A 25,033-nucleotide genomic window follows, 5' to 3' on the forward strand; every position below is an offset into this window, starting at 1 on the left:
CCACCTTTTACCCATCTGCTCAAAATAACCCCACCTATTCGAATTCCAGAAATAATCCCACCTTGTAACCCCCATTTTCCAAAAATGAACCTTTTTTATTTAATGACCGAATCTGTTGAATTAAAACCTTACACTTCCGGTTCCTTTCTCTTTCCTTCCCTAATTGAAAAAATACCGTTGGAGGCATTAATCACCATAACTCCTCTGCTCTCCCTCTCTGCATTTTCTTTAAATTTGCCCCCCTCCCTTCAATTTTTTTTTACAATTTCTCAAATCCTCTCTTGCAAGCTTTCTCCTTTCTCTTTGAATCATCAATGGCAATTCATCTTTCAATGGTCTCTTCCTCAAGGTCCAGATCTAGGGGTAAGTGAGGTAGTCCCTTGGGTCCAGTGTACTGCTACCACAATGAAGTTGCTCCTTTGAGGACGGTGAAGTATGATGGGCCAACAGTGGGGAAGCGCTTCTATGGTTGCTCATACTGGTCGGTAAGAAAGTTAGGCTTTTTTAATCTCTGTTTTTTTTTTTTTTTTTTTTTGCAAATTAATTTTTTTGCATTGTAGCAAAGGACTTGTGGCTTCTTCAAATGGGTTGATGATGTGCGTGAGCTACAAACCCTAATTCTTGAGAGGGACACCACTATTGCTGAACTGGAGATGCAAAAAGAAGAGCTGAAAGAGAAGATCAAGAAGCTAAAGGCTAAGAAGGAGGAGCTGCTGGAAGAAGTGGAGGAAATGGGCATAGCAACAACAGAGAGTATGTTTGAGTTGAAGGAGAACAACACTGACAAGCGATTGATGTTGACTTTGGTCTTTTCTTGGGCCTTTTTCACTCGTGTTGTTGATAAAGTGAATCAGCTAGTGTGGGTGGGGTCTATGATGTTTTTCTTGGATATAAGTAGGTTGGTGGGTGAATGTTTTTGAGAAGATATGATGGTAGTTTATGCATGTTTGTGATAATGCTTTAAGGATGATGTATGGAAGTAGGTTTTTGGCCACTGACTTTATGTATGTCAGTGTTATGGAAATATTTTTCTTTTTAAGATAGGTTGTGGTTTAAGTTAAGTTAATTAGTTTATGATCATGATTTGTAAAAAATTTAGTCCCCTATGATGAATGAAATGATGACATATTTTGGAAATTTTTTTGTGTTCAAAATTTTATGAGCTATACACCATTGATGTTCTGTTTGAACAAGAGGCTAAGACAAAATGCTTGAAATTTGGACAACAATCAAATAGCATAAAATAGCATCATTTCATTTAGTTGACTATGTCTTTGAAAAGTAGAATACGATTACAAAATATTACTAATAAAACAAGGTCTAAACTGAAATTGTTCATTAACTAGAGTACTAATACAACTGAACTACTTTGCTGTCAAATAGCTAAACATCTAGGGGTTGGATGTGGACCCTTAGCTGAAGTTGTAGTTAAAGGTGGTGGTGAAGGCACTAACATCCTGAGGCTCATTGCCTACTGGTGGCTACACGGACCAAAAATAGAACAAAAAAAATCAAAAACAAAGTTAGAAGTTGGAAACAGAATAGGTTAAAGAAAAAAAGAAAAATTAGAGTCAGCAATAGCTTACATTTGTGATACTGCTTCCATTAGGTGTGATAAAAACACCAAAGCCTTGAGGCACTAGCACTTGTGTCCTCCCTCCACCTCTTCTGCTACCCTTGTTGCTTCTCCCCCTGCCCCTTCCTGTTCCAGTGGTTGTGTAACCACCCCTATTGCTTCTTCCCCTGCCCCTTCTTGTTACAGGGGCTGTATCACTTCCCATGCCACCTCCCCTGTTGTTTCCCCTGCCTCCCTTGGTGTTTCCCCTACCCCTGATGCTTGTTGTACCTCTATTGCTACCACCCCCTCTAGTTACCACTCTACCACCTCTGCCAAGTCTTGATGGCTCTGCAATGGCTGTGTGATGTTCAGTGTTGTGAGGCACAATTGGGATCTCTGTTGGGACAGGTGTTTTCCTAGGTCTACCTCTAGGTCTTTTAGCAGGGGTTTGATGGGGCTCTCCTATTAAAGCTTGAGGTGTTGGGCAACCCCTTTTATTGTGCCCTTTTCCCTTTTCAGCTGGTGCATGTCATCTCCATCCCATGCTTGGTCAATTTCCTTGGTCTCTTGGGATCTTCAAAGGGGTCTTTCCTTCTGTTTTTTCTAGGTCTCCCAGGGCCCACTTTGATTGGTGGTGGATCCAGTTCAAACTCAATGTTTGGCCAATGTCTTTCACCCTCAACTGGTGGTATTGACCCTAAGTAGGCTTTTATGTAAGCTTCTTTTTTGTAACAAGCATCCACATAATCTTCAGCATTTTTATGCTTGAAGAAGATGGTTGCCACAGCATGGCAGCATGGGAGGCCTGTCATGTCCCATTTTCTGCATGTACAGGTGTGAGCCTCCAAGTCCACAACACATGTGTCCAAGTAATAACTAACTTGGAACTTAGTTAGAGAAGAGGGAGTGACATCACATTTTGCAGCTTCTTGCTTCTCTATTAACAGCTTCCTATGTATCTTAGGGTATAATGGTGTTGTCTATTTTTGCATCTCTTCCCTCTTCATCACAAGCCTCTTCATTAATGATGACCTAATATCTTCCAATATGTATATCAGGTGCTTGCTCTGGCATTGATAATATACCCATTGAAGGTCTCTGCCTTGTTACTTGTTATCATATCATGACTTCTATCTTCAGAAAGGCCCTGCAGAAGACCTCAGGCTGGTATGATTTAAACCCTTCAACAGCAAGTGGGTCTGCCTTTTTAGAACTTCAATGTTCTCATCATAATCAGCTTTGTTGTAAGACTTTGCACAGTTCCAGAATAGGAGCTTAAACTCATCTCCTCTGAAATTTTTGTGCCAGTTTGCAAATATGTGCCTGGCACAATGCCTGTGTTCAGTTTCAGGGAACACCACTGACACTCCTCATAAAATAGCCTGCAACAGTGTTCAAATTCAACTTCCAAACACATAACAAAACATGTAAAAGAGACATAATCTTAAAGGAGACTACCTGATGTTCATCAGAGAGTATCACCAGCCTTGCAACATCTTCATGCTCCAAGCTCTTTTTCACATTTGCAAGAAACCATTCCCATGAAATGTTGTTCTCACCCTCTACCACAGCCCAGGCAATAGGGAACATCTGGTCATTCCCATCTCTACCAACTGCAGACATGAGTTAGCCTCCAAGAAAGGTTTTCACGAAGAATGCATCAACACAAATGACCTTCCTGCATCCTTCCTTCCATCCCCTTTTGATACCATCAAAGCACACATACAACCTTTAAAAAATTTGGGGGCCTTTGTTATTCTGTCTGAATGTAACCAAATCAATGTCAGTTTTTGGGCTTGCCTTCTTCAATGCCTCAAGATACCTGCCTAGCTTTCCATAATGCTTTCTCATGGACCCATGCAACATTCTATGAGCATAATATTTCACTTTGTATGCAAAATCCTTCCTCACAATAACTCTGTAAGCTCTCCTCACAGTCTCTATTATCTCTTTTGCAGGCCAGTGAGGCCTTGCCTTAAACACATCCAGCAATTGGTCAGCCAACCAAGTTGATTTCAGCTGAATGTTCTTCTCCATGTTCCTAAAGCATGTATGCTCACCCATGACTTTCTTCACCACAAAACTACCTTTCCTAGAATCCCAAGAAGCATACAATCTAAAAGGACGGCCTTGAATACACTTAACCCCTATTCTTTGTTGCTTAAGTTTGTCTGCAGTCACTATACACAGATTCCTCCCTTAAAGTATGGCATACTTAGCCACTGCCTGCTTAAAGTCCTCCCTATATGTGAATCTCTGTCGTATAAGCCACTGAAACTTAGAGAAATCTGTATCTTTCCCAACTAACAGCCCTCTCTTGGCCCTTTTTTCCTCTAAAGTTTTTTCATCATCACTAGTTATAGGAGTGTGTATTTCATCCTCTGAATCCTCATACTCAGACACAGGTTCTCCTTCCTTCCTACTACTACTAGCCTCTACAGGTTCCTTTCTGTTTTTTCTGTGCTTTCAACTTACCCTCAGCAGCTTCTTGCTGTAGTTTATGAGCTACCTCAACTACAGTACTGTTAAATCCCTTAACCCTTTCCCTTGCAACAACTTGCTCATCATCACTTGTATCCACTCCCTCAAATCCCTACAACAACTCAGGTTCTTTCAACAGATCTATATCCCCATTATCAACTGCAGCTCCATCAGTACCAAAGTTAAGTTCATAAATCTCATAATCACCTAGCCAATCATCCTCCCAATACTCATTCTTATTAAAATCTGCCTCATCAAACAAAGCTTCATCTATCTCTTCCACATAATCTGGGTCACTATCCCCTTCATCATCACTCGGGTCTGTATGATAAAATAACTATTCTAGAGGAATGGGGCAACCAGGTCTGTTATCTTGCCATTCATAATCTTCTAGGACACGTCCTAGATCTAAGATATATGTTTCCAAGGTGAGAACTGTTTTGTGTTTCTGGTTCCTGGTTTGGTAGAGTTAGAGATGAAGAAGGGATAGGGTTACAAGTTTGACTGGGAGATTTAGAATCTAGTTGGCTGAGTTTCTTTTTGCCTTTTGCAGTTAAGGTGGGGACCACTGGAGATGCTGTTTTTTTAGTGCATTTTGACAGCTCTGGTAACTTGTCTTAAACAACACAGGATTCCTGTGCCAACCTATTAGACCTTCTTGGGGTCAGCTTAGAAGGTCTATTGGGCTGAGTTTGTTTATCATTTGGGATTTTAATGGGCTGGGCTGCATTTGTGGATCTAGTTTGTGAGGGTTTAACCGGGGTAAGCAATCAAGGTCTTACCCATCATGCACAACATACAACTCAATGGTTCTACTGCCACCCAAGATCTTCCCCATTGACCTCACCTCACTGTCATCATAAACACTCCTCAATCCACCCTCAAAATCTAACCCAGGGACAGCATAGTATACCTTAAATATTGGACTATAATTACCACATTTTTCAACTAGCTCCCTCAAATAAAAGCAACACAATCCACTTCAAACGTCTTAAACTGCCCACCCAAATACACCCAGACATTCTTCTTTTTTTTAAAGGCACCCCCATGAAAAATTCGCAAACAAACAAGTACCATTTCAATCTGAAATATGCAAATAAGGGAAATTGACGTAATTAGGGTTCAAAGACTACTAATAACACCAATTAAAGTACAAAAATAACACCAATTCATCAACATGCAGCAGCTACAATCATAAATTTCAACAATTAACCTAATTTAAACAGTTGCGAAAAATTTAGGGTTTGTAGAATTACCTCAATTGCAATTGCACAATAACTTCCTCTCTTCTAGTAATCGCAGTTTGTGACAAAAAACTTCGACCTTTGATTTTCTGTGGGTGGTGTTTAAAACTCAGACAACAATGGAGGTTGGGTGGTGTTTCGCGTTTTGGTTAGTTGAAGATCGAAGTAGTTTAGGAGTGTAGACACCCATTTGTGTCTCCCCAAAACCAAACCCAGTGATGAATACCTATCACGTCGAAACATAATCGAATGAGGTAAAAGTGTGAAAAGTCAAGTGTTGCGGTTAGTTTTTATTAAAATCCTTCTTTCTGTTTTCGAAAACCCACTCTATTTTATGAAAACGTCCATTTCAGTTTATTTTGGTCCATGATAAGGGTCCAATAATGGTATAGTTGGATGGGGATTTAAAATACCTTTCCAACGATATATTATAAGCCCAATTCCGATGAATAATGAGGAAGTTATGGCCAAAATACTAAATTGGGCCCAAACCGGATTTTACCTACGACCCAATGATCATGTGGAGGGTCCCAAGGTTTAATCCTATTCCTAAACTAATTAGGATTGATTAGAATCTTCTATAAGTTTCTAAAATATCTTAATTATCCTTTTTTGAAAAGATAAGATCATGGAATTTGATTTAAATATAAACTTTCCTTTTTTAAAACTTTCCTAATTGTATTCGGATTTAAAGATGTTCAAAGATAGTCAGATATTATTTTCGTGCCTCATATTTTTTATCCAAATTTTATATGGTTGGATAGATCTTGAAATTATCTTTCCAATGATATATTATAATAATAAATCCGAGCTATAACGAAAAAGATATTAAAGATATACGAAACTCTATCCAAAACTGACACCGTCCTACTATTTCGTCCATATCTTTTTATCTACAAAAGATTTTAATCTGATTCTAATTGAATTAGAAAGTAGACTTCAAGAGCTTTCCAACGACATATTATATGACTTATTTGGACTTCTAGATCAAAAGATATGATTAAAACAAAATCCGCAAAAAACTGTCTTGTCGCGAAACGACAAGATTGTCGCCTCGCGCCAGACTCTGTCGCCTAGCGACAAGATAAATCTTTGGCGACAAGGTTGGTTTGATTAGCGACAGAGTGGAGTTTTATTCCTTATCAAATTCTATGATTTTCCGGAATGTTTTCTTATAAATAGGGTCCGAACCTCTGTTTTTATTCATCAACTTTCATCATCAATTCTCTCAATCAACTTTCATCAATCACTATCAATTCTCTCTATTCTCTCATCAAGAATTACTTAATTCTTATTTTCTCTCTCTTTCTAAACTAGCCTTTTTACAAAATACAATATTCCGCATTCACAAGATCTTGAATCTCTTAGCCAAGTTCGAAGTTGCCTTCGCCCTAGACGTGAAAGGTTTGATATTTCTGAGGGTTTGGTCCAAAACTAGTCTAAACTTTATTTAATTTGATTTTAATTTAATTCTTTCATTGTTGTTTATTGATTTTCATTGAAGTTTACTAACTTGTGTATTTTGTTATTAGAAAGAGGTACGAGGCTTCAAAGTAAGTAGATTAGCTTACTCCCTATTTCTTTCACAATGTAGATCGCATGCTTATTATTGTTTTATAATTCCTAGTATCATGTTAGGATGTTATTTTATGCTTTCTAGTATCATGTTTAGAGTGCTTTGATTCTTTATAATATCATGTTAGTACCATGTTAGGTTAAAGCTTTGATCTTTATTCCTTAGTGACATGCTAGGATTTGTTATTAATCTTGTTAGTATCATGCCTAGGATCTTGCTATTATTATTATTAAGCTTTATTATGCCTTATCATGTTATTATCATCATTATTGTTCATTGATTTATTATTATGTTGCTTGATATTATTTATGTTTTATTGTTATTGCTTGATCACACCTTTTATGATTGTTAAAGGGAATTTGTACTTGAAATCACGCTTAATAAGATAATTATTAATTTGGTTTAGGCTAATGTGATTTTAACTCAAGTGATCGCCAATAATAGTATTATTTGTGCATTAATATTCAACCGACATAGATTAAACAGGTTAGGTTCAACCTAATGTTTGTATGTTATTCGAAAAACGCACATGAATACGAGCAGAACAAAGTAGAGGCCTATTTTATAGGGCGGGTCCTTTCTTTTGTAGATTGGATTCGTACCCTCATCCCCGGACCCTGTTTGGTTCAAGACCTTATGGAGTAGTTGATGGTCTTTTTGGATTGTCTTTTGGGTTTACAAGTTCCTAAAACTTGTTGGCGACTCTTTTTGTTCTTTGTCTTTCCCTTTGGAACGCCACCGTACTTTAGTGTATGATTACAGTGGGGTTCAAGTTTGGGGTTATCATAATGCTTGAAATATTCCCTACAAGGAGGGAAAATGAGGGAGAAAGAGGGAAAGAAGAAATAAAAAAAAGGGTTAACCTTTTCTCTAGGTTACCTGTAAAAAGGTTCATTTTGGGAAGATGGGGTTACAAGGTGGGATTATTTCTGAAATTCGAATAGGTGGGATTATTTTGAGCAGATGGGTGAAAGGTGGGATTATTCTTTTTAATTTTTCCTATTTTTTTTTTAATTTTTGATATGTTTCTTTTGTTGGCTGATATCAGACATCATTTGGCTTATATATTTCTTTAGTTGGCTGATATATTTATTTTGTTGGCTAATAAGTATATTTTAATTGTTGGCTTATATGTTTCATTTTGTTAGTTGATATGTTTATTTTGTTGGCTTACCTGTTACTTTTCTTTGTTGATTTCATCCTTTTGTTGGCTGATACGCTCCATTTGTTGGTTGATATGTTCTTTCTGTTGGCTAATAAATAGCGTTTGTTGGCTGATATATTCCTCTTCCTTTTGTTGGCTGATATGCACCCTTTTGTTGGCTGATATGCATCCTCTATTGGCTTATTGTTTATTGGCTGATATATTCTTATTGTTTGCTGATATGTATCTTTTGTTGGCTCATTGATTTCTTTTGTTGGCTAATACGAATATTAATGTCTGATACATCTCTAATATTGACTGATATAAGATATCAATTGGCTTATATATCATTTTTATTGGCTTATATATGTCATTTATTGGCTAATATGATTAACAACACATTTTTATTTCCTTCTCTCTCCTCTTTCCCCCTCTTCCTCTCTTTCTTTCTCTTTCTTTAAATGTATTAGCCAACAACCCTCTCAAACTAAAAACTCAAACTCCAAACTCAAACACCACCACCCGCACCACCTTCCCGACCCAATTCACCAACACTAACCCAATACAACAAACTGCAACAACAACAACTGTCAGACCACCGCATCACCCCGCAACAACAAACACCACCAAATCTGCCCACATCGCCACCACCTCCACCCATAACACAGCCGCACCTTTTCACTGTAAATACCAAGCCACCGCCATCAGCAACGAACCACCAATATGCACCAAGTGTCCACCAAATCGTCGGATAATCACCACCGATAGCTACCACCAATATGCACCAAGTAGCCACTAAATCGCCAGAAAAATCGCACCCAAATCTCACCCCCAATCGCCACCAACAAATCGCACCACCAAATCAACCCAAATCGCACCACTGAAATACACCACCAAATCGCAGGAGAGAGAAGGGAAGAGAAGAAGGAAAGAGAAAGAGAAAGAGAAGGGAAGAGAAGAAGGAGATCGCACAGACGCACGAACTGTTGGGTGCGGGTGCACCCAATACAGAAAAAAGTATTTTTTTTACAAAATTGTCGATATAGGTCATTTTTTTTTTACCAATCTGGTTATTTGGAATCCGTACACAACTATCCTTTTTTTTTTAACAAGCTAGAGTCAAAGTTGCACATTTGCTGAGACACAACTTTGACTATCAATATTTTAATAAGAGATTAGTAAAAAATTATGAAAAAATTGATTTATAAAAGTAGACATTATGACAAATCCAACAACATATTATTATATGATCATATATATTATATATTGGTAAGAAAATTAAGTAAATGATGACATATGAATAGTGGAAAATCTCAACTCTGGCTTATAAAAAAAAAACGGAGGGAGTACAACATATGTCGTCTATGTTAAATAAGGTGTCTCTGACGTAAAGTTAAAGTCAATTAAAGTTAAAATCCGTAATTATAATAGAAAGTATCAAAATTGGCAGAACTGTTTAAGACACTTTTAGGGGTCCGGAGCAAAAACTTAAAAATCTAGGTAGGTATTAATAAAAAAATAAAAAAATAAATATTGTATCCGTTTCTTAATAATTGCAATAGTAAGGTTGACACGAAGTTTTAGGAAATTATAGGGTGGAGACCAAAAAGAGAATTTTTTTTATATAAAGTATAACTAATGAAAATATATTTAATTGTTAGTAAGAAAGAGAAATAATAAAAAGTAGTGTAAGGCCCTGCTCACTTCATCTTAAAAAAAATAATATTAAGTAAAAATAATTTCAGTTCAGTAAAAATAAGTTCAGTTCAGTAAAATTAATTTCAGTTCAGTAAAAATAATTTCAGCTCGGTAAAAATAAGTGCAGTTCAGTAAAATTCAGTTTTCTTAAAGAAGAATTATAATAGAAAATCAGTAAAAATAATTCCAGTTCAGCAAAAATAATTTCAGTTCAGTAAAATTAATTTAAGTTCAATATAAATAATTTAAGTTCAGCAAATATAATTTTGTTTCAGTAAAAATAATTTCCGTTAAGCAAAAATAAGGTGAAGTGAACGGGTCCTAAGTGGGGTTGGTAGGAGAAATAAATAATTGGAGTAAAGTATATGATTGGGTACTAAACTTTCATGTTTGTTGGAAAAAGGGGACTCGACTATCGGAAGTTGCAAATTGGGTATTAAACTATGGGATAGTACTTGCCGAAGAGAATATTCCGGCCATTTTACCTGTTCTAATTGGTATTAACCGGTTTTAGCTTAAAAAAATAAATAATCAATTTTGAAAAACAAAGCATGATGACATTGCATTGGTAAATGGGAGTTGATGCCTTCTCCTCTCCCAAGAAGCTAAGCAACAAGTGGCGGTGTATTGATTTATTTTATTTTCAAAGTTTTGATTTTTAATCAAATTTCTGGAATTTGTAGTTGCTTACTTTCTTTCATCTCACATGCATAAATTTTGCAGAGATGCTACACATAAACCTGGTTTATGTGGGGTAGACATAAACTTCCAATAAAGTGTGCCACGTCACTACTAGCCAAAAAAAAGAGGGAAAATTGAGGGGGAAAATTATTTGGCTTTAGGCGGCTAAATATACTGTTGGGCGGGAGAAAAGGCTTAGCGCAAAACTTCATTTAATGCTTCATAATCCCAACAACATCTTTTCAATTGAAAAATAATCAACAAGTTGTCGGCAAATAGCCCCAATATCACATGACAGTAGAAGTTACAAAAGCATATAGCCCCATTATCAATTTATATGTTATTGTTACTAGAAAACGTTCTATCTGATATCATATGTAAAGGCATCACCAAGAGGTACAAATTTACTAGTCTATACATAAAAACCAACCTTCTCAATGTCTCATTGTCCCTATATATACACCATACATTATTGATAAGAGCATAGGTCGGTAAGGGTTAAGGGTCGCGATCATGAAGGAAAAAATTCTAAACCGAATGGGAAAAACAACAACCGATATTTGCAAACTATAATTTATGTTTTGAATATTATTTAAATATAAGTTGTTACCAAAGTAAATTCAAGCCTAAGGGATAAGGTTGTTTTAACTATTTTTACAAAAATAAATATTTACAAAGTAAGAATAACTCATCAAATGCTAAATGTCTGTTTTTAAACATCCAATATTAACGACAAGACTTGAGTTGAAGAGTTAAACTAAAGTAGTGAATGGTTAAAGTCAAATAATAGAAGGGTTAAAAAAATTTATTTGGAATACAACAAATAGTTATTTATGAAAATTAAATAAAGGTTTTGAAAGATATTAATAATAAAACTTAAAATTTTGGAATCTTTGTTTATATCTTGTACGAGTAAGTAGATTTCTAACTACTCATGATTTTATTAATTATTATTTTTCTACATTTTCGTTAGCATTACTAGTATGGTCACATTCTTTAATATTAATTTTAAACATAAGATTTCATGTGAGAAAAATATTTTTAAACGGAGGATTTATAATATGAACTCATGATCAATTATTTTATAAAAAAATTATATTATGCAAAAATAAATATTTAAATATTAAGTAGTAACTCTTTCAAGTTAAATTGGAGGGATTAAATGAGTTAGTGAATGGTTAAAATCAAATAGTGGAGGGTTAAAATAAATAACATTTGGAATACATAAATTAGTTATCGGTTACTAATAAATATAGCGTTATGTGAAACAAAAGTTTCAAATAACATATTTATACTTCCTCCGTTACATATTAGTTGCAACTTTGGAATTTTTAATTTCTTACCAATGATACCCAAAAGTTGCTACTAATTTACGTTTTATCATCCTTTTACTATGTAAGAAGATATACAACTAATCTACGTTTTATTATCCTTTACTCATCAACTTATAAGGAGATTAGTAACTATATTTAATAAACCATTGATCCAATATTGTTTGCAATACTAATATGATTTTATATATTCTTTAACTAGATTAGAACCCCTGCGATGCATGGTATACTTTATGAATTAATAATTTAAAAATTTTATATTTTCATCAAAATTATGGTATAGTACTGGTTTAACGTCACTTAATACATATTTCAATGTAAGAGATAATTTACTAATATGCTATTTAAAACTATTTCAAAATTTATATGTTTTAGTTGTAATGTAGAAGCTTCCAATATTTAAATTGAAAAAACGTTAAATATGAAAGCTTCATGAAAAAAAAACAAAAAAGATGACATCCACCTTGCATTTAGGCGGAATTTTTTTTTTATTAAGAGAGCGACATGTAGGCAGTGATGATGTCAGCATACTCTGTTTGAGTAATAGTTAATAGAATAGATATTATAAAACAGGTTACTCCAAGACACAAAAATTACTAAACTTGTAGTGTACATATACTAACTCTCGATCACTTGTTATTTTTAAAAATGAAATGGTGCTCTTTTGTAATAAATTAATAATACAACTACTATTTCCTGATCTACATGTTTTACCAAAAAGTGAATTACGTTGCTTAATATTAATATTGGATAATAATTGATTATTAAAAATGCTTAATGATTATTAATATTGTAATATAAAAATACTAACACTCGATACATTGATTAAGCAAATAGTGATATTATGCAAAAATATTCATTTACAAAATATAATAGTGAAGGGTTAAATAAAATAGTGGAGGGTTATATTAAAATAAATTTGGATGACAAATAATAGTTATTAGTTACTAAACAGTATATAATTTTGTGAAAAAGGATTTAAAAATGCAAAATTATAAGTAAAAGTTTTATAATATGTTAATAATAATACTTAAATTTTTTTGAAACTTTCTTTACATCATCTTGTAAAGACATATTCAACTAGCATTACTAGTTTTGTTTTCATTGCTTAATATTAATATTAATATTAGATAACTAATTATTATAAGGCACACCATTTATTAATCTTGTAATATAAAATAAAATAGAAACTCTCGATCAATTTTTGTTTTTTAGAAGGGAAACTATACTTCTTAATATTGAGATAATTTACAACTAAATCTCGATAACAAGTGTTTATAAAAAAGTGAAATTATGTTCTATAATATTTATATTAGATAATTGATTATTATAAGGACAAATAGCACATCTCAATCAATTGTTATTTTTTAAGAAGTTAAATTTTGTTCCTTAATATTAATACTACTACAAATATTTATTTTTAAATTTACAATTGTTAATTGCATCAATAACCAAATGTGCAGGATATTCACTATGTTAACATCTTCATACTTTATACTTTTGTATAGTATACACCACCATTATTAAATAATTGTTGTTACTATAATATAGTTAATGAATACTATAACTATTATTACTAAATAAATTAGAAACTTACAATCATTACAACCCGTTTAATTTTTAAGATACTAGATTTTTTTTCTATGTTTAAATATTTCAATTTGAACTATCAATAATTTACTGACTCCAAATATTTCATGGATAGGAAAGCTTCATGTTTGGTGCTAAAAATGAATATTAATTTCTTATTAACATGTATTATCATAAATCAAGGAGTTTAATCCATTGTGAATAATCCAATGCCTAACATCTGTTACTAGTCAATAATCTATCTTGAAGAAATTTTATACTTTGATGCTTTAAAATCTAGGAAAACTCTTCTTCACAAAAAAATCTGGAAAAATTGATGAACATAGGAAATAACGAATTTCAATTCACATAATACAGTACGACTCGGTTAAACAAATGGTTGGGGTGAAAATGTAACATTATTTGTCTTCAAAATAAGTCAATAATTTGAAAAATCAATACAAAAAAGCTAATATAAATTAAAAACATCCTTTTTTTTCCAGCTTTAATAATAAAATTCATATAAATCAACAAAATTTTACATACTAGATTTGTAACACAAGATAAATAAAATATAATTAAATATTATTGTATAACAAAACATTGTATATTCATATGAAATTCTTAAAAACAAACAAATTTTCAAGCAAAAAATGAAGAACAATTTTTACAAAAAATCTACAAGAACGAAGGGAAAGAATAAAGCGAAAGAAAGACTGCTTAAAATCGAAATTCAAACCTCAAAATTTTTTTAGCCAAAACTAATAAGCAGAAAATTAGTCGTGAAACATGATTATAAACATTAAAAAAAATAATAAAATTAAACTATCGAAAAAATCTGGAAAAAAAAAAGTGAATTTATGAACATGAACAACATTAGAAGAGAGAAAACCAGACCAAAAAAAAAAATTCAGCGAAAAAAATGAGAGGAGAGAGAATTGGATGGTTGGGAAAATGGATACATTAATTATTCTTAGAAAATACAAATCAGATTTTGAAATTTGATTTAAAATTTGGTTTAAATTTTGAATGAAAATTTAAAATATAATATTTTTGGACCCCAAACAAACATCTATCAAGCAATGCCATGTAAGCGGTTTATACATGGCCCACATAAACTAGATTTATGTGTAGCCTTTGCCTGAAATTTTTTTAGTTTCATAGTATGTGATGTTTAAACTTATATTTTCTTATGATTTTTCTGGGACTAAGTAAATTAATACATACTTCATATTAATCTTGTGTGCTATTTAATTTCTGTTTATGTTGGGCATATTTGGGTGTTTGAGTAAATAAATGGGTTTGTGAAATAATTGAAAATGGATAGAGGTTCAATTGATGGGTAAAATACTCAAATTGGACAAACCCCCCCCCCCCCCCCCTCCAAAAAAAAAAAAAAAAAAAAAAAAAAAACTATTGAGGGGAAAAGAGGGATGGAAATGGTAGATTTTTAATAGATGGAAATGGGAAACCAGAGAAAATAATGTTTGTCTAGATTTAAGAATAACCTTAGAAGTTTATTGTTGAGGGAGGGTGTCTACAATCAACCTTCCTACTTCTAAAATCAGTGAGTTTCGAAGTTTCATAATCTGTTATAAGGTGGTGAAAAACCTTTTGTGGTTGATCGAAAATGGCGTTGAGGTTAGCAAGAAGAAAGGAAATGGTGTAAAATGGAATGTTTTCTTCCATCTACTTCATTCTAGTTCTTGGCTTTTTAACTTTCTGTCTCATTTATTGAAATATTTCTACTTGGTTAAAGTCTTTGTTCTATATACCCGGTGAAACATATATAGAAAGTTATTAAAGGATAGAAGCAATGTGTGACTCAGAAGGAACTCATGAGCACTAATCTTTATTTATTTATTTATTTATTTATTTTGAAGAAAGCACTATTCTTGCATTGTTATTACCTGTGTCTGCAGATTCACTCAGTAGTAGCACAAACACTCTTATCTTGCAAAAAATTCAGACAAGAAGATTATGGAGCAAGCAAAAAATTGCTTAACTCCTTCAATTGTAATGGCTATATTATCTAAATGACAGTTGCAATGCTCATTTTGCTGTTTAATGTATTCTGACAATTATTGCTCTTTACAGACTTGAAGGCAATGAAAAAAAAATTGCTATTATCTGCTGTAATTAACCGGCTACAACAAGTTAAACAGGTTGAGTACATAGTTTAGTACTCTAACTGCAACTTGTGAATGTTGAGTACCCAATCTACAACAATTGCCATAGTTTTGTACCCAGTCATATACTTCACTCTAAATAATTGTATGTCCTTAATCCTTAGCAAATAAAGAAGTGCTGCAATTATTATCAAACGGATGAAAGAAGAAAGTGTTGCGATCATTTAGAAACGAATTTGTACGGTTTTTTATGTCAATTAAAGAGTTTGTCGTGCAAAGCTAAATATAGTCCAAATTTGTACTAGAATTGGGAGTCCATGCACCGCATATACTTAGCTGCATGCTTGTGCATGTAGAGGTAGATGCAACAACCCAAAACGCATGTTTCACTGAATGAAACGCAGCAAAATGCAGTCCTGTTCTTCTGAATTCGATCAACGTTCTTCGCGCTAACACATTTCCTTCTTCCCAATTTTTTCTGTTCTCTTTTCGATCAACAATTTTTGGTTTACTTCTTCCCAATTCTCTCTCTTCTCTTTTCTTTCCTAATTCTCATCAAAATTTTCGATCAAAAATTTCATTATGATTTTCTTTTCCTTTGTTTTTTCTCCTTCCTTCTTTAATTTCTCTCTCCTCTGGTTATTATTATTATTATTTTTTTTTCTCTCTCTTTTGTTTCAATTTCCGATTCAATTTTTCAATTGAATTTATTATGTGGTGAATTTGTGCTTAATTTCAATTGATTAAGTTTATCTGATTTTTTGAATTCATATGAATTGAATTTTTTTAGCTTCGATCAATTTCCTCTGTGTATGAATTTCATCTGATTTTCTGCACTTTTTTTAATCAATGAACATAATCATGCAAAATATGAACATTGCATAGGTTCCCTTAAATGTGAACATTAGCTTTTTAGAAAGTGAACATAGGCATAAAAAATATGAACATATGCATTTTAGAAAGTAAACATAACAATTCAAAATATGAACGTAAGCATTGGTTTCCTTGAAGTAAATATAAGCATTTAAAAGGTGAACATATGCGTAAAAAATATGAACATATGCATTTAAGAAAGAGAATATATGTATAAACAGACTTAATGAGAATATTTCATGAATAACAAATATTTACTATGAATATTTACATTATGAACATATATATAAAATATTATTATGAATATAAGACATTTAATTATGAACATAAAAAATTGAAGAAATAAAAAATAATATGATGATGAAACATATGCATTATAAGTATTAAAAATATGAACATATGCATTTTGAAAAATGGACAAAAGCATTCAAAATATGAACATATGTATTGGTTCATTTTTGAATGCGTATGAACATAATTAAGCATTTTAAAATGTAACATACACATAAAAAATATGAACATATGGATTTAGAAAGTGAATATATGTATTTCAGAAAGTTTACAAAAGGATTCAAAATATGAACATAAGCATTTAAGAAAGTGAACATATGCGTTTTAGAAAGTGAACATAAGTATTCAAAATATGAACATAAGAATTCAAAATATGAACATATGCATTTCAGAATGTGAACATAAGATATCCGTTTGATTTCACTAATTTTTTTTGACAATTCCAATAAAAAAATTTCGAACAATAGAGTAACGAATAATATTCAAACAAAATTAAATGATAATCATATAAATGAAAACAAAATTAAGTGAAATTTACATAAAATTGCCTTTTTGGGGAGAATCCAATTGATTTTTCATCTCATCTTAAATATTCATGGTTGTTTTTTAAGAGAGAGAGTGAATTGTGTATGATTGTTAGAGAGAGAAAATCAAAGAGAGGAGTAATAAATTTCAGAAATTTAAATTTAAGAGTGACGTTTTTTTAAAAATAATTATATTTAAAAAATAATAGCTGTTGAAAGTGATGGTTGAGTGGGCTGTATTTTAAAAATATGTTCAGTTTTTGGGTAGGCTCATTTTTGCTTGGGTATCTTTTAATGGGGTGTGTTTGAAATTGGGCTTGTGGGCTGGTGTTGCATCTAAAATAGGTGCACAAGGGTGCATCTTAGACCTATTGTCCATGCACACAATTCACTATTGAGACCGACACCGGAAAATAAACAAATCACCAATTATTTGCCATAAAATTCGTATCATTTTTGTTGAGTAAAGGAAAAAAATTCTACTTCATCAATGAATAAATCAATGGAGACCGAAAGCATCAATATGATGAAGTTTGTGTACGTAATTTTCATTTAATAATTTCCCTTGACAATTACTTTGCTTTTACTAGTTCTTTGTAGATTTATATTTTATATATCCACTTTCTTTATGAAACTATATTGATTACCTAGTATAGTATCCATAATTCATGCTTAAAAGTCTATTATTGATTATTTATTTTTTTGACGGGCTATTATTGATTATTTAACCTGTATGCACGTCTTCAATCTCCCCATTGATTGATTTGTTCTTGTTAAATTGTTCAGTATCATATTAGTCCCTTGAATTTTTAATTATTGTTGTTGTTATTATTATTCTGAAAACGAACTTCAATTTATCAAAATCTTCATCTATGTATGTAAATGTGATGAGTTCATTTGCCAAATTGTGGGTTTTTCCTGTTTTTGTTTATCTATTTTATAATGGCAATTTGATTGATCATCGACAATAACAGTAAATTATCATAATTAAATGCTTACTATTAGTGGGTTTTGCTCCTCAATATCTTGATTAGTGATTGGCATCATTTGACTGAGTATATAATTGAATTTTTGATTTTCTTAACTAAATGCATTACTATGAATACTGCAATATAGTCTAATAAATTAAAACGGGTTGACCGATTTCATTGGGCAAGCTTGTATAAGTCATTGAGTTTTTGGAAATTCCTCAACTTTTCTGTAAAATTTATTTGCTGCCACAGTTATGCTGTGAGGTTTTCGAGTGTTTGTGTTAAATAGTTTCATCTTGTTGCCTGTAATGAGTTTTAAGGTAGCAATTTACCTACTTCTGATATGTATGCAAACTTCCATTACAACCTCGGAAACAGACCCTGATGATGGTTAGTTTGATCCTTTCTTTGTCTTCTGTAATTCGTCTGAGATCAACATCTCATTTTCTTACTTTCATGGGTACTTATCTGCACTTGTGCTTACTCATCAATCGACCTTGTTTTATATTTTTGTTCTTGTTTTGTTTGTAGAAGGAAGATATCTATCCTAATAATATGATGATTGAAAATTTAAGGAAATTTTGTAAGAAAAAACCATTAATAACAACTTTTTTGTTGGAAAAAACCTTATAAAAAATTTTTGGCACGAAGAAATCAAATTGTAAAATAATTTTGTTGAAAACAACCTGAGATCTCTAATCACTCAATTAACCTCTAATTTCCCTTAATTCTTCAAATTATCCTTAACTAATTTTGTGCCCCGTGCGATGCCCGGTGTGTTTATTAGTTTTTAATCTATATGTCAAATTTCAAAATATATCATTGATATAAAATTTAGTTAGTTATTGATATGCTTTTGTGACGATTTGCTATTTAATACTCTAATAGGCATGTAATGACATAAAAAATAAAAAATAAAAACAAAAAATAAATTAAATAAAAAAATATTAGAAGCCCGTTGGATTGATCCGAACCCAAAACTTTAGGTAAGGGTTGAACATTTCTTGGCCGGTAATGTAAAGTGACCTGATCCGAGATGACTCATGACTCCACTCAGATTGATAGGTCTACATAGTAATAAAATTATATTAGATTGTGTAGTACTAGTATATTATTTTAACTGATTAGAAAAAATGTTATAAATGGATGTTTTACGTTTTGAACTACTTCTTTCGTTCCAAAAATTATTATGATATTAAAAATGAATTTATATAATAATTTTTAAGAATTATAATCTAAAATATTTTTGGAATAAAATTATAATTCAATTTGTACATCTGAAATATTGGTATTTTATCAAAAATAAAACTCTAAATTAACAATTTTATCCTAAAATTCTATCCAAATTAGATTGAAAATAGAATTTTAAACCTTTTTTTTTTTTTTATTCTAAGAAGTTTATGACATTTGGCGAAAAGTTGGATCGCCAAGCGTCACTGTCTCGTGGCCTGGCTAAAAGTTTAGTTTTATATGTTAGTTATATAATATGATTCTCACTGATCAATTTAATAATTAAGTTAATTTATAAAATTAAAAAAAAAAAAAAACAAAAACCCCTCCTCACCACCACCGGGCACCAGAGCCACTCTCCTTCTCCCCCTCCCATGGCAGCAACCCCCTCTCCCATCCCCAGCCTCCGCGTAGAACCCCCCACCCCGCCGACCAACCTCCACCGCCGAACCGACCCCCTCCCTTTCCCCTACCCTCGCAGCGACTACCCTCCTAAACCCTAACCCAAAAATTCCACCCAATAGAGTGGCCACCATCACCGCCGCAATCAACAACGACCCATTACAGAAATGGGGATTCGTCATCTAGGATTCTGGGCATTCATTAGAATTGCTTAAAGCTTTTCCGAAATTGAGATTCAAAGGGTCCGAAGTTTGTGTGATTTGTTTTGATAACTTGCCGGCGAAATTTGCGATTTGTTTGTGCGATTTCTTTTGGTAGGTGAAACTTCCCGGCGAACCGGGGTAGGGGCGGCATCGGCGCCGGCGCGGGGTAAGGGAAGGGAAAGGTAGACGGCAGGTGGTAGGGGCGGCGCCGCTTCTGGCCGCCGCGGCTGCTCTAGGGGAGGGGGTGGCTGAGGTGAGCTACGGTGTTTTATGTTTTTTTTAATTAATATAATTAATTAATTGAGAGTTAAAGGCTAATTAGGGAAAATTAGAGGATAATTAGGGTAATTAGAGTTTTTGGTTGTCTTCAACAAAAATATTTTACAATCTTGTTTCTCCATGCCAAAAGATTTTTATAAGGTTTTTTCTAACAAAAAGGTTGTTATAGATGGTTTTTTTTGACAAAATTTCCAAAATTTAAACAATTTTTGTAGCACTTCTTAAACCATTGAAGATTACAACATTATGTTAACATTTCTAATGTATAATTCTTTCTGCATTTAATTTTCGTTATTGATGTGGTAATACAAATAGGTTATATTTAGACATGTCTCTTCGTATCACATTTATGGTCCATTTAAGATGTTTCTTGGTTATATGAGGAAACCAGGATGGTCCATTTAAGATCATCTTTAGCGTGATAGGATTCTAGGAATATAAGTGTAACTTTTCTTTTGTGGCCATGCGGGTTGGAACATGTTCAATGTTGATTGAGGGATTTGTCTCTGATCTTATACCTTTGACAAGCAATCTTCTCTTAGGAAAGTAGAATGTTCATATAGGTCAGGTGCTATTCTAGTTGTATAAGCTTCAATTTTGTTATTGGTTTGTTATCCATGGATTTTACTTGTATTCGGCTGTATCTTTATCTCATATGTTGAGATATTGGACCGCTAAATGCAACAATAACAACAAAGCCTTGGTCCCAAATTGGATAAATAACCTAGGAAAACTTGTTTTTACTTGACTTTTCTATGTATCTTATGTGTTCGGTTCTTCAAGTTAGTTTATTTTGTTTTGGATTTTGTGGCGCATGAACGACTGTACACCTCAAGCTAGTGCTGTAATTCTGCTAAGAAGTCAATAGGTGCTGTGATTTCTCCCATTTTCGTCCCTATGATTCTTGAACAAAAATAAGTCTTTGTTGAACAGTGTTTTCCTGTCAGAGATTATAGAATGGGCAAATAATGTTGGACAGAGGGACTGTTAGTGTAACATAATCATAAAAAGTGAATGAAGACCTAGCTTCCAGATATTGACCAGACTTATTGACAAGCCTTATAACAAGATTGCATCTTTGTTGTATGTTATTGAATCCTTTCTCTGTCTTTTTCTGCTGTGTGCAATAGTGCATGCCATCACGTAAGTCTTAACATGTTGGACCACCTTCTTGCCTGTGAAGTTCAGCAATGATGAATTAAAATCCATCCAAGTCTTAATTTGAATTTGGTTACTCATCATGCAGTTACTGGATTATTATCCCTCAAAGCAATTTGGGAAAATGTGCCACCATCTTGGAATGGTTTTCGCGATCCTTGTGGTGATCGCTGGGAAGGAATTGCCTGCAATAATTCCCGAGTGATTTCAATGTAAGTCACACATAGCATTTCTTGATTTGATTTTACAAGTTGTTTCTCGATTTGATTTTACAAGACATTACATCTAGAGGCAGCCATAACCATCTATGAAGCACTTCTTGATTTGATTTTACAAGTTGCTTCTCAGAACTTTATCAAGCATTGGGCTGAAGGGCATACTGTCAGGTGATATCCAGCAATTGTCTGAGCTACAAACTCTGTATGTTTTCTTGTGCTCTCTCATTCTCAAACATCTGTCTTTTCTGATACAGTAGATATATACCAAAAACTTCCGTCATCTTTCCTGTATTTACTACTCCGTAATTTGTACTTCGTATATGGTATTTCTTTATTTTTTTTTTTTTTTTGTAACTTATTTTACTTATTATTTTTAAAGTAATTTATATAGGCAAGAAAAGAGAACATCAGGAAACCCTCTTCACTAGGGTAGCTCACTGTTTAGTATTCTATTAAATTGTGTTCATGGATTTTTCATCATTTTGAAATTCAACAAGTCTTCTCTTTTTCTTTCATATTATTTATGACCATTTTTAATATATATATATTTTTTTTTGAAAATATTGTATAGGGACCTGTCTTCTAATAAGGGACTGACCGGTTCACTTCCTGAAGCAATTGGGAAATTAGCAAAGCTTACAAACCTGTAAGAAGTGTGATTTTACAAAATGTACTGTATATGGTTACTTGTAACTTATATTCTCTTGCAACAATAATTCTTTCATGCTGCACTGTAGGATCTTGGTTGGCTGCAACTTCATTGGCAAAATTCCAGACAGCATAGGATCTCTCTCAAATTTGATATTCTTGTAAGAATTTTAGTTCTCACTTTCTTTCTTAAATTTTCTCTTATAACTTATGCTGTATGTTGTGTAGATGCTTGATAGTTTGTACACTATCACACTTTGATTTTGAGTTCTAATGAGTTATATATTTATGTTAAACTTCCATCCATTCAGTTCATTTGTCCCTGTCCAAAAAAAAGAGGGCTATATTGCTCATCCCCTTTATATTTTCATACTAAGTTATATCTGAATTCTGCACTTTGGTATTCTGCAGATCATTGAATTCTAATAGTTTGAGCGGGCCAATCCCAAGTTCAATTGGTAATCTTTCTAAGCTCTATTGGCTGGATCTAGCTGAAAACAAGCTTACTGGAACATTACCTGTCTCGAATGGGACTAAACCTGGTCTTGATATGCTGCATAGTTGCAAGCACTTGTATGTCTGAGGCATTTAACTTATCTAATTTCACCATTATTGTACTGCCCTCTTTCAATCTTTTAATTATCAATTTCTTGTTGCAAATTGCTTGTCTATTTGATTGCTAGTCACTTTGGAAGAAATCAACTCTCTGGCTCAATTCCGCCTCAGCTGCTCCATGAAAATATGACACTTATTCATTTGTAAGTACCATGCAAGATTGCAAGATTTATGTTAAGATATAGTCCAGTCATTGACATATTTTCACTGGTAGTGGTGCAAATTTGAATGGATAATTTCTGCTGAGCAAAGCTCACTGGGGTAAATATTTTCGAATTGTATTCTTTTTCAAAGCTTCTGACAAAAACCTGTTGCTTAATTCTTTTATTGCATTGCTCTAGCAGTCCAGCATTATTAATTAGTTATTATGTTCAGCCGTTTCCATGCAGTGAACTAGGCTTTGAGAATGATGTTTTAATTTTGTGGACCATAGACTAAGTTAGGTATGTTAACTCATTAATTGACAAAGCATATGTTTGGCTGCACCAGGCTTCTGGATAACAATAAATTTAAAGGAAGCATCCCGTCAACGATAGGTCTAGTGAATAAAATGGAGGTTCTGTAAGTATCCTATTTCATGTTTCCAGAAGATATCATTAACAAACAAAGACTATTGAGAAGTAGCTAAAGTTACCATTAACTTTTATCTCTTTAAATTCAATGTTTATCAGACGATTAGATTGGAATTCATTCAGTGGGTCTGTCCCTTCAAATATTTCCAATCTTACTGAAGTTACCGATATGTAAGTAATAATTAAAGTCTATTTACTTGTGGACTTTGTTCAACCAGAATCATCAGCATAAATCATACATGAATATCTGTTTATTTTCAGGCTTTTATCTAACAATCAATTCACCAGCTCTATGCCTGACCTTACTGGCATGAACCAACTCAGTTACTTGTAAGTTAATGATCATATTTTACCTTGTACTTGAGGTCTATAAGTGGATGTTTAACCATGACATTTATATTAATTTGTGCGCAGGGACATGAGCAACAATAGTTTTGATACCTCAGATGTTCCATCATGGTTCACAGCCTTGCCATCGTTGATTACATTGTATTTTTCTTGACTTTTTGTTTACACAAAAAGGATTGACTTACTAATTTCGAATTGAATGAAATCAGATAGAATATTCCTTTTTAAATATGTGAAATTTTGTCATCATTGATTTTCTGCATATAGCTGATTCATTTCCTTGCCAATTAATGTTTTTAGCTTACTATGCTTACCTACAACTATTAATTTTTTGCTAATCTAAGGACATTTTTTCTTTTGCTGTAGAATTTTGCAAATAATCAAGACTACACCTTGCATTAATCTGTCCTGTTTTATTGCCCAAATACCTAATTGATTTCATATTGTTGATATCTGTACATTTACTATGTACAGAATAATGGAAAGGATTCAACTACAAGGTGAAGTTCCAGAATCATTATTTAGCCTCCCTCAGTTACAGAAAGTGTGAGTATCAGTTAAGTTCAAAGTCAGTATTTCAAAAGTGGTGCATATTCTGCTATAAGGACCAAGAAGTTTAGATAAGCTCAAATAAGGACTACCTAACTCAGATTCTAACATTAATAGTCTAAAGTAGTTTTCGAGTGAAAGAAACAAAGCCAAAATCATTTACTTATGGTGATGCTTCAAAGAACCAAACTATCTGATCGAGGGAAGCGTTCTTTCATTTTAATACCTTTTTCTTATAATGTTAATCTAGGGTATTGAAGAGGAACAAGCTCAGTGGTACATTGAATATTGGTTCTGCTGTCAGCTTACAACTTCGATTAGTTGACATGCAGACCAACAATATTAGTGCTTACACTAAAAGACCTGAGGATGCTAATGTCCAAATAATGTAAGCCTTGAAAATTCTTGATTCAACTTTGCTATTAAATTTCTGCTTTTCTGTTTGCAAATTAAATTTTTTAAAGAGGAAGGCTCCTCTAGAATGCTGAAAATAGTTTTCTTAACTTTTGTTCTTTGTGGTGTAAAATAAGAAATTTGAAGAAAACATTTTCTAAATCTTTTCTTCCATTTAAATGAATATTTTTACTGGAGGAAAATGTATTCGATCTCAGGAGAGCAGTTGTTTATTTCTTTTTCCCAGCTTGCTTTACTTCAATTTGAATCCAAGCCATAAATATTTACTTTCAAAAACAGTTATGTGCTTTCAATCACACAAGAAAATGCATGCATAGAACTTTTCCC

At 32.8% G+C, this 25,033-nt stretch overlaps 1 pseudogene across 1 annotated transcript in view; it reads left to right on the forward strand.

The window, feature by feature from the left end:
• The window catches only part of LOC145565170 (uncharacterized), a 47,813-nt pseudogene that overhangs the window by 16,994 nt on the left and 5,786 nt on the right, over nt 1-25,033 (forward strand). Inside the window, exons 22-36 of the transcript XR_014094981.1 lie at nt 561-898; nt 2,313-2,392; nt 2,617-2,802; nt 4,593-4,646; nt 21,431-21,554; nt 21,691-21,762; nt 22,132-22,206; nt 22,298-22,369; nt 22,620-22,966; nt 23,313-23,384; nt 23,495-23,566; nt 23,657-23,725; nt 23,810-23,884; nt 24,218-24,289; nt 24,543-24,680. The product of XR_014094981.1 is annotated as an uncharacterized LOC145565170 (transcript). The remainder of the gene's footprint in view (nt 1-560; nt 899-2,312; nt 2,393-2,616; nt 2,803-4,592; nt 4,647-21,430; nt 21,555-21,690; nt 21,763-22,131; nt 22,207-22,297; nt 22,370-22,619; nt 22,967-23,312; nt 23,385-23,494; nt 23,567-23,656; nt 23,726-23,809; nt 23,885-24,217; nt 24,290-24,542; nt 24,681-25,033) is intronic.

Source organism: Chenopodium album, chromosome 10, assembly GCF_948465745.1.
Source record: "Chenopodium album chromosome 10, dcCheAlbu1.1, whole genome shotgun sequence".
Lineage (NCBI taxonomy): Eukaryota > Viridiplantae > Streptophyta > Magnoliopsida > Caryophyllales > Amaranthaceae > Chenopodium > Chenopodium album.